This window comes from Chrysoperla carnea, chromosome 4 (genome assembly GCF_905475395.1).
Source record: "Chrysoperla carnea chromosome 4, inChrCarn1.1, whole genome shotgun sequence".
Taxonomy (NCBI): Eukaryota; Metazoa; Arthropoda; class Insecta; order Neuroptera; family Chrysopidae; genus Chrysoperla; species Chrysoperla carnea.
In genome coordinates, this window is record NC_058340.1 from 68,505,148 (window position 1) to 68,516,090 (window position 10,943).

General features: G+C 27.3%; 1 protein-coding gene across 1 annotated transcript in view; it reads right to left on the reverse strand.

Moving 5' to 3' along the window:
- The window catches only part of LOC123299004 (forkhead box protein N3), a 35,529-nt gene extending 25,139 nt beyond the window's left edge, over positions 1–10,390 (reverse strand). The window contains exon 1 of the mRNA XM_044881122.1: positions 10,304–10,390. The gene's annotated coding sequence lies outside the window, so the exon portion shown is untranslated. The remainder of the gene's footprint in view (positions 1–10,303) is intronic.
- Between the last annotated feature and the right edge of the window lie 553 nt (positions 10,391–10,943).

Sequence of the window (10,943 nt, forward strand, 5' to 3'; positions counted from 1 at the left end):
TTCGCTCGCCATCACTAATATTTCTTTTCCCTCAATACACCGATACTATGACTTATTCATCCTATGGCTTAGCTCAACAAGCAAAACGATTATCTGTTTAGACTTAGCTGCTTAGTAATCTGTTTTCGGGCTGTCTAATGCGAAATCTCTAAAAGTTTGCTGTATATTAAGACAATCTTTCATAAATTTTTCAGAGATTTCATATTAAAGATTTCTCGTTAAGAAGAAAATGGATACCGTTAGGAAAGATAGGCAAAAAGCTTTTGGCATTTGTTTCTCTTGAGCTTTAAGGGCAATTGTGTCGAATTTCCGGCTATTACGAATATAGTAACAAAATAACCAATACGAATTTCGAATGAACATTTTCGTAAATGTTTACCAATTTCCTGGGTAACTCAGTTTCGTAATTCTTCTGTACCTACTGTAACCTATATTTATCCTGCTGATTACATGATTTCCTCCTTTCATTACTCGTGTGCTGATAACATTATTATTTGTTGAATAATGTCATTTTAAAGGTACGTACACGTATTGATTCTATATTATGCACCACAAAATTCATTTAAAAAGGTCAAAGTGCAACTAAAATGAACACACAGCTTACATAAGGTAAACTATTTATAGTCTTTGAAAAGGTAAACCCTTTTAAGGTAAATCACATAAGATAATAGTGATTCTATTATTACAGTGATGCTTCAAATGTTTTGATAACAACATATTCTAGACATCTGAGTTTTCGATATTATTAACGGATGATCCAGGAATATATGTTGAATATAAAAATGATATTTAAAAAGCAAACTCAGTCTTTTACACGGCGATTTCCGCCAAATGTTGACACTTTCAAGTGCATATCCAAAGAAGGGTAATCGATGTAATTGTCCCTCCAAAAAAAACAGAATAGTGAACTCTTTAAATTAATTAGCAAATAACTTCACAACTTTTTCGATGACTAGATTACTATTTTCGAAATTTTCCAAATATTTCTAGAGTCGGTCCAAAATGAAGACTTTACGAGCAGGCTTTTACGCGATATAAATCAAAAACTACTCACCCAATCGTTAAGTGGATCCGATTTCCGAACTCTTTTCTCTCCAATTTGGATAAAAATGTTTTTTTAGGATAATTTTGATCCAAAAATCGTGCCCATGTGTCGATTAGAAGTGTAGTTTCTGAGAATGTTCATGGAAGGTTCATATTTCCATCCTCAAACAATTTCTACGGTTCGCGCATGTACTATTATTGAGTTAAAACTTATGAACCGATACTTTATAAAGAGGGTAGATCTTTTCAAAACCGAATCCCCAAGATTGGAGTGTACATTTCTTCATTTCTCTCCCATTTATGCATAGAAATAATACCACAGAGCTGCAAAGTCGCCACCAAACGGTTGATCACAGTAAACAGAGACAGATAAAGTATTGGCAAGTATGGCTGCCTTTGTCCTCGCTTAGGCGCCTACAATTTCTGTCTCTTTCTACCTCTCTCACTGCGGTCAAGAATTCACTTATTGCGTTTTGTATACCTATACAGCTCTATCGTATTATTTCTATGGTTTTTATGTCATATTATGCTTAATGTTTTTTCCCCCGAAGTTTTCCGATTTCCGAAGTGTACAATAGATTAAGGCCAAAACTGAACTGAATGGAAGCTACAAACACTTTCTAACCTTGTGAAGTTCATTTTCATTTCTGTATTTTCAGTATACGCACTGTATAAAAACGTAATAGATATGACAGAAAAAAATAAATAAATACCTTGTTATGCGTGACTGAATATTATAACAAACTGTATGAACGCAAATAGTATTATCTATCTTTCTTGTACATCTGTTAAAACTCTCATCTATCCCATTCTATTTTCAATCCTAATATTATCATCCTGATGATATGTTCGGTCGGTATCAAGGCTATTCTATTAATTTTTGTGAACTTTTTTTTTTCATGTTCACTTCATAAAAATTTGTGTTTGTTTATTTTTGTTTGCTACTGTGTACAGTGTTATTGTTCTTGTCATTGTCACTTGTTAATAGATTATAGACAGGGTGTCAAGGGCAAATTGGAGGGGCAAATATTCGTAGAATACACTCTGATTAACAATGTATTCATTTGTATAAGAATTTTTTTATATTATAGGCAAAGCTTAGGCTTGGAACCATATTTTTTTTTAAAGTTATTTCTTTCACACGTTGTACAATTGATGAAGATAAACATATTTGGAATAAAAGAGTTAAATAAAATTAGTTTTCAAAATTTAATTAAGTATGTTGTTCCAGGATGCTAACATACAAATAAAAATGTATAAGCCGGAAACTTAAGAGGTCAGACTAATAACTTCTTGATTAAGAAAATTATTAAACCTTCAAACGTTATTTGTCAAAATTTAATAAGATTTTGAGGTCTCAACATGCTTTTCGACAAAGCACCGATCTAAACAATGCAAAAATTTGGTAAAATTGTATGAATTGACGTTCAAATTGCGGCCACATCAACCTTATTATCCAGATTAACCTTCTAATTCGGATAGATTCTCTAAGAATAGAGTCAATAAAACTTCTTTCGAGATCTAATGATTTAAATATGATCAATTTTTGATTCGTTTGGTTCCGTATTTTAATTTTCGTTTTTGTAACTAAGATACTAATGCCGAAAATTTAGTTTGACTATTAGTTTTAACTTTATAAAAAAAAAATGTTTGTAATGTGTTATTTGAATAAATTTAGCTACTAACGATGCTTGGGCTGCAATCGAAATATCGATATTTAACAAAATGTAAGTCTGTTGTATGATTTTTAATTGTATTTTTTTAAATAAAATTTCTTAGTTATTTAACGTGATCGAGTATTTTCTACGATATAGCCCACGTAGCTATTTTCAGTGGTTTTTCGATAAACACATACCAAACACGAGACCTTTCAAATCTAATATTTCAATTTCATTGAATTCTTAACTTGACCCAACAATCTCAATACTCAATTCAAAAAAAATAAATATTTAACTGCTTGAATCTTGATTCAAGAAAAGACTCACTTGCTATCATCTTAAGAACTTTTTTTCTTGCAACTAGTACTTTTTATTACAGTGAATATAATATAAATTGCTACCTTAAGGTAGTACCAGCATGAAATCACTTTTCGACAGATTTGGCCGAATTTTTTTTCTCGGGTTTATAATAGCTTTATTTATGAATTCCTAAAATTTCATAATTTTTGACCGTTTAGATCGCGAGATATTTAAAGACAAAGTTCGCGATTTTGAGGGTCATGTCCCATTTAAAGCATGTAAAATGTCCGGTCTCTCCAACTATTTTTTATAATATTATTATATATTGAAGAAAAAGTAGAAAAAAATGTTTATACAATTAAATTCTAAAAAAAAATTTAGAAATTAATTTTCACTTTCGAGATATTAATTTTGACGTAAATTGATCGAAATTGGGACGTTGGCATCATTATTTCCCATTTTAAACGGTCAAAATTTCTGAATCTTTGGGAATTAATAGTAAGCATTATTAAATTCTTAAATTTAATTTTTCGTTAAATTCTGTCGAAAAAAAAATTGTACCATTGCTTTAACATAGAAACTGCAAATACCATGCTGGTAATACCTTAAGTACATATTATATTATATTTTATGATAATAATTATGAATAATTATTATATGAAAGACCGGAAATATATGATAATATGTATTCACTGTTTTTAATTTAGGTAGGTACACAGTACAAACATTTAGTGAATTTTTTTTTATTACAAATACGGTAATGCACATTCAAAAAATAATAATATTTCCGGTTATGTAAATATATATAAAAAAAAAGATTCAACAATTTTTTATGTATATTATAATTTTGTTCTTTTTACCTTGGTACATTAAGTGTAAGCAGAAAAAGACAACGATATAGCAATATTATAATATCATCTTAATGTAAAGAGTGTATACACTAGAGTACAAACAGAACGCATTGTGGTAGAGGCTTTTTGTAGTGACTAATTAACTTAGTAAATCCCTTCCACGTCACTGTTTGTTGTTAACCGGTGTTAATGTCTGCAAATTATGAATATTACTATTTATGCATGTATTGTTAAAAAAGTAAATTTAGACCATGACGCATAGGGTTCGAATATTATTTATAAATGATACTAATTTTTTTTGCATTTCATTTTAAAATAATCCCTTAAAAAAATTGCAAAAAATCGAAATTTTTTTTTATCTCCAATTTCGAAAAAATTTTGTTCCAATAAGTACAAAAATCGGGTTCATTTGATGACTGGTCGAATAGTTTTTGAAAGGGATTTCGATTTTTTCAAACCCTAGACAGGAGTCATTTTTTTTTGTTAGATATCGTTATTCGTAATCACCTTATAGAAATTTTAAACTTTGTCAAGTTCTACAAATATCAGTAAGTTATTTAATTTCGCTTCTATGCAAATTTTCATATATGAAAAAAAAACGGCACGACCTTGACAACAGTTTTTCAAATTTCAACCCGTTTCTAGAAAGATTATCAAATACCACACATGATCCTAGACTTTTAATAAAACTCATAAAATATGTGATATATAGAGTTTCATAAATCCATCACATACATTATTCATATTCAACATATGCAAAATTTTATACCACTAGTTCGATTTACATCTAGGTATATAACTATACGAGTATGACAAAGTACATTCGTTAAGCAATGCATCTAAGTAAGAGGTATTATAGATATCATATGAAATTGAAAAAGTGACTTGTATCATGACTTCGATGTCTTTTAAGCTAAACAACAATTCGTCGGTTGTGTTCATGCAGAGATAGCGAGTCAAGACATGTATATAATACCTCTCACTTATTATATATTTATATGCCTAGATGTAAATTAAACTAGTGGTATACCCAACACATACACATAAATAAAATAAATGCATTTAAAAATATGTAAATTTTATTCATGAATTCATTTCTAGTAAGGAGTAATTAATTCTTCATATCTTAATAATCTAAAATTACAAACATTTAATAAAAAACTTTTAAAATAGAATAAAAATATTAATAATAATAATAGTCTTATACTAATACAAAGTAATGAAATAATAATACAAGTAATACCTAATAATTAATACACCCCATAAATTTTATCAATCGAAAAAAGTAGGTACAAGTAGTCAAGTGTTTGTGAGAATATTCAATGAATATACAAATGGTTATGTAGGTAAATCTAGACAAATATTATAAGTTGGTTTTTAACACGCTTTTATTATGGATTAAGAGCCAGGCCAAGAAAAATTCGTTAAAGTAACTAAAGCTGAAAATTTGAGGATTGGTTATAGTAGTTATGTACACACACATACATGCGATCATTCAAGCGAACGATAGAACAGGTGTCGAAAAATGCTATCGAAACGGTGCAGTTTTACGTGGTACTAAAATGAATTTACTAAAGCTGTAAGTTGTTATACAAATTGTATATTGCATATAAATAACAGTTATGATTGTCAGTCAGGTAGGTATTAGAACCGGACTGTTCAGTCAGCCCATATTTACGAACAATAAATACATCAGATTCATTTATGATTTCTGTGGTATTTAAATGAATTTAGTTAAGCTGAAAATTGTTATAAAGTTTGTATATTGCTGTATAACTTTAAAATCATATTTAAACGAAACTAATAAAATCGTATAGACTAATTAATACAGCGAAAATGAGTAAGGGTTCTGATCTGGATGAATAATCGTAGTAATCGCACAGATCAAAGATTTGATCTATTTTTCAGAACATGGACTGATTTAGTATATTTTTACAGCATGTTAAAATTGTACCTTATGCAATAATGACAACGGAATCATGCAAATCCTAAGACACACGACAATTTAAAAATAAGTCAAGTGGTATTAGTTAGATGTAACAGAGTAGTTAGATGGTGACGTAGGTATAATAACATCATCAGCCACCAAAGTGTTTAACTGTGCATGACTATCAACGAAATTCTGATTGCATCATTAAATATGATAGTTACAAATATAAATACGAATTTTTGTTTAACTACATTATATATTATTTTCAAACATTATAATTAAACTGTTATGATTTTAAGGGGGGACTCTACTTTATAGCACAAAAAACCAGCTTTGCTCTACTTAATGGCACAAAAAAGCTTTGCTTTTTGAAATTACTAGACCGTTAAAAGAGTGGATAGTTCATTCATACATTTGAGAAGTATTGCTGTAAATTACTAGGGTTTTTTTAAAATATAAGTCTATTTATTCAACGCCTACTGAAATCCAGTTTAAGCCTATTATCGTAGTTTTATATATTCTAATAAAATGATTTTCCCAATAACAAATAAAAATTAAGAACCAGAAATTATTTGATTTAAAAAAAAAAGTATTAGTACCCAAAACTCAAGAAAATTCAATTCAATTTACGAAGAAACAAATATTTTATAAGTTTAAAGAAGTTTCCTAATAGTTTCTGAGATAATTCGATTTTTTCTAACGATTTTAGTGAATATATCAGAAACTATTATTCTTAACGTCAAATAAACTAGATTTTTTTAATTTTTTCGGTCAAAATTAACTTTTATAGTAAGTTTTATCAAAATTGGATTCCAAAATACCAAAAAAATTGTTCGCCGATTTTTGTAATTTTTTTGAAAAACTCGGAAAAATCGATGTACAATTTTTCTAAAGCTCATGGTATAAGATAATATTAACTCAAGAAATACGAAAATCCACGCCATTTAATGATTGGACGAATAATTTCCGCAAAATTGCTGAAAAACACGTGGGTAGTAATATCCCCGAACGATTTCAGGCGAAAACTCGAAAACTATTCGTCTAACGAATTATATTTTAGGGTTTTTAGACACCAAAAATTTCGAATTTCTTAGTACCTTTTAAAGCATATCTATATCAAAAAAAGTCCCAAAAATCAAGTATCGATTACATCGTAAAAATCATAAAAAATTTGCGATTTAAATAAAAATCGGGGGCTCGTGCCCCCGGTGTTACGATTTTATAATCCGGATTACAAATAAGCATGATTTTTTCCCATTTTTCCGTGTGCTCACTCTGTATTATATAACAACTTAAACCCGTGACAACTTTACATGCTATATGAACGTGAAATTTTCTTTAGCAGTGTAATCTAATTTTTTAATCTATCAATTTATAATCTTCATACAGTAGTGTCTCCCCTTAACATTACATATTTTTTAAGCATTATAATTAAACTGTTGTTTAAACATTATATTATTCTTCGTCATAGAGAGACAGCCACATAAACGTATGGTACACCCCTCGACTCTCCTATACAACAAAACTTTTCAATATAAAATAAATTACAAATTTTTTACATAAGAATTAGCCTTGACATACATAGAAATTTTTTTTAAATATAGTTCCAATTCGTATCAGCCAAAAGTTTTTCATGTGTTTTTCAAAGATTAAACAAATCAAAAAATGGGAGTATAAAATTTAGTTAAATTTACTCAATCACGCACATTTAAAAGCTAATTAAACAGGAAAAGATAATTTTTTTAAATTAGTAATTGACTATGGTGTTACGTTAATTCAAACCACTCAGTAATTTCTGATTTGGAAAACCACAACAAAAAATAAGGCACCCTCTGGTACCCTGTCTGTACCCGTAGCTAAAAACAACAAATTTAGTAGAAAAGTGGTGAAAAACAAAATCAAACGTTCTTAAATTAGTATTAAGAGAACATGTTTTAAAAATCGTTTCATTTAAAATATCTTTACAGCTACTATTTTACTTTTACCGGAAACCCTCACTTAAAGCGGTTGATGTATTAAAATATACCGGAAACTCACTTGAAGCGATTTGTTGTTAAAATCAAAAATAATCTTTAAAAAATAAACGATTTTGATAAAAATCAGATATTGATGTGTAATTTTGTAGCATTTTATACAGTATGGTACTTTAATTATAGCCACTCGGTTGTATATTAGTTGTTTTTTTTTAAACAATGACTATTATAAATATTTATTATGCACAAAAAAGACAAATATTTGTTAAATAAAACATACATAAATGGTTTCTATAAAAAAAAATGGCGACTATTAAATTAGTGGTTATGTAAAACCCAAAAAATACAATAAAACCTAATATTTTCTATTCACTGTTGCGGTCGGAAATAAAACGTACACAAGTTAAAGATTATTAATATTTCAAAAAAATAATAGTTTTTGTAGAAAAAATATTTCAACATAATTATTATTACAAAAAAATATAAATTATAAATTTTAGCATGAATTTTTTTTTTGTCTTATGTACAAAGTGTTCCAGAAAATGTTAAAATCAAAGCATAATGAAATTTCAATAAAATTTTTTAACATTTAAATTTATGGTTCTTGAATATTCGAACTAAAGTTTTAGAATGATTGAGAGACGTTTTATAAGGTTGAATTTTACGTTAAAATTATTTTGTACTATTTAGTCTACATGGTAATAAAGTGGATTTTCTTTATTAAAACCACGTAGCTCACACTAACCAAATATATGACTTCCCTGCACCTCCAATATTTGGATATATATCAGCTAAATATGCCAGAATAATTTTCCCATAATCTATCACAGCTGATGAACAGATACGTAGATTTTCAAAATTTTTCTCTAGAGCACTTGTGAATTAGTAAGAAAGATATATATCGAAAAATTTCACTCTTAATTTTCGTCTAATTTTTCCAAGTTCTAACAGAATTCACTCTCAAAATATGAAACGTAAGTCTTTTTGGACATCTGTATAAAATTTTGTGTAATACTAACTTAGGCAATTTACATTAAAGCGATGCAAACTGTCTTGCCTAAAAACTTGAGAAAAATGAAATTAAAACAAAATGAAATTAGTCAATCATTTCCTCTCTCCTCTTCATTCACATTGACTTACCACAACACCCTTAAACAATTCACAAAAATATTTTTGTAAAAAGAAAGCATGTCTAAAGAGTGTTTCAAGTCAATTCTAAATATAGCTTTAAGTAATAAAATTTCAACGATTTGGAATTCCTGTGAAATGTCCCGTGTTAAAAAAAATTCTATTTTAAAATAAATGGGAAATAATTTAATTCGAAGACCTTTTCAAACAAAAATAAATTTTTGACCTTAAATAATTAAATCCCCCCTCTCTGTCCAACAGAAAACTTTCTTCCGAAGCACAAAAAAAAAAAATAAATTTACTCGTTAGTCAATCGTTTCAAACTGCATTTATTTTAATAAACAATTTTATTCGTTCTAAAATTTAAAATTTAAATCAATTGAAACACAAAAAAACAAAATGTTTAATGCATTTACGTAAATCAAATTTTTTATAATGCCATGCGCATATAAATTATTGAAATGATTAACAATATCGATTTTTTTTGTCTTTAAAATTAAATTGATTTTTTTTAATATAGATCAAAATAAATAAATAAAAAAAACTTTATAAAAAAACCCGTAAATACTAGATAAAAATTTCGAGGAAAAAACAAATTAATATTATCCGTGGAATATTTAAATACTTATCCGTGGAAAAATTTCCAAAAATCCCCCTTCCATTTTGTATAATCCACCAACAATACAATTTCAATTGTTGTAAAAAAAAATATTGTTTATTTATAAACAAATCGTAAAAAAAATTTCCTACTTGTTACATAACAATTTATGTTAATTAATAGGAAGAAAAATGTCATGATATTCCTAATTAATACATAAATTACGTCATTATTAAACATTTATTTGAAACAAATCGCAAATCAAGTTTCCGATATTTTATTTTTTTGTATATATACACAACAAAAATTTTAAAACAACGTGGTTTTCAGCCATTAAAATTTATTCGAATACAAACATGGTATGTTAGAAAATAAAGACCATATATAAATTAAAATTTGAAAATGAAAATTAAATTAAAATTTGCCATAAATTTAGCAATAATTATTGTGTATCGTAAAAAAATTTGTTTCCAATCGAATACGTGGCGTCATCAATTAATTCACTTAATTAAATATAAACAAATTTTTTTTTTAATCCAAATAATAATTGACAAATTGATTTATTAATTTCGAATGTCATTCGAAGAATATTTATCGATTGTAATTAATAATCGAATGATTATAATCACGTTTTTTTTAGTAAATATGGGTCAAGTTTCAGCCATTTGTATACTATATAAGATCTAAATCACTTATATAGAGGTATGAACTGGTTAAATTTATAAAAATATTCTAAATAACAACTCGTCATTTCGAGGTAAATAAATAGTTTAGATAATTACGAAAACAATTTACAAATTTATATAATTTTATTTGTTTACCTTATATTTAATATCCAATAAAAATCGGCTAGCCGAATTCACAGCACACCATTATTTTTCAACACCCAAACATATGATGCTATTTTGATGCACTCTAGTGTGAAAATTTATAAACTCATCAATCAACATGTATTCAACACGCGCGTTATTTAAAATGTACACATAAATCATATGTATTTAGCAATAACAGTATAATGAAGTTAGTGAAATAGCCATTTTATTAATTTTTCGCTTTTAACTTTTTTTTTTTTGTAGTTTTGTGACCTTTAAAAAAAGAACTTAGAATTCTCTAATCAGTTTAGATTAATATAAAATATGTTTTTTTGATCAAAGGTCAAGTTTATTACGAATTATTCTTTTATGATTTTATTTGTTTTGTACAGCTTATTGGATAAATATTAAAAATTGCGCATGTTTTTTTTATTCAATTCAAATTCTATTTATCATTCTACCATATTAATTTGAAGTTGGTGTCGTATTTAACTTTTAATTGCGCCAAGTTTAAATTTATTTTATTTCAATAAACTGCGATCTACTTCTTTGACTGATTTCCAAAATCTTAGCTATTTCTTCTTCATTAAGAAAAGTTTGGTCAATTACTTTTTTAGCGCAAAACTACCATCATTTTGGATACTTTTTC